This window comes from Anoplophora glabripennis, unplaced genomic scaffold, assembly GCF_000390285.2.
Source record: "Anoplophora glabripennis isolate ALB-LARVAE unplaced genomic scaffold, Agla_2.0 scaffold5795, whole genome shotgun sequence".
NCBI lineage: Eukaryota > Metazoa > Arthropoda > Insecta > Coleoptera > Cerambycidae > Anoplophora > Anoplophora glabripennis.
In genome coordinates, this window is record NW_019421938.1 from 4,030 (window position 1) to 4,504 (window position 475).

Below are 475 nucleotides of genomic sequence, written 5' to 3' on the forward strand. Positions count from 1 at the left end.
GATCCTACATTAAGTACGAGGCAGCTGGCATCTGTGTCTGGGATCAATCGAACTAGCATACAAACCATTTTGAAGAAGAATAAATTCCATCCATACAAAATACATTTAGTCCAGGAACTTCATGAGGATGATTATGACCGCCGTTTGCAATTTTGCGAAATAATGAGTGAGCGAGCAGGGAACCATCCACAGTTCCTTTTTAACATCTGTTTTTCTAATGAATGCAGTTTTTTCTTGAACGAGACGGTAAATCGTCACAATTGCCGCTATTGGTCCGATCAAACCCAAGAGTTTTTCACGAGGTGCATACACAGCAACCGGAAAAATTAAATGTATGGGCTGGAATTTTCTGTGACCGGCTGGTGGGTCCTTTTTTTCTACCTGGTAATTTGACCGGCCAAATGTATTTACAATTACTGGAAGACGCTGTTGACACTGCCTTGACTGATATTATGGAAAATGTTCCAGAGTATGA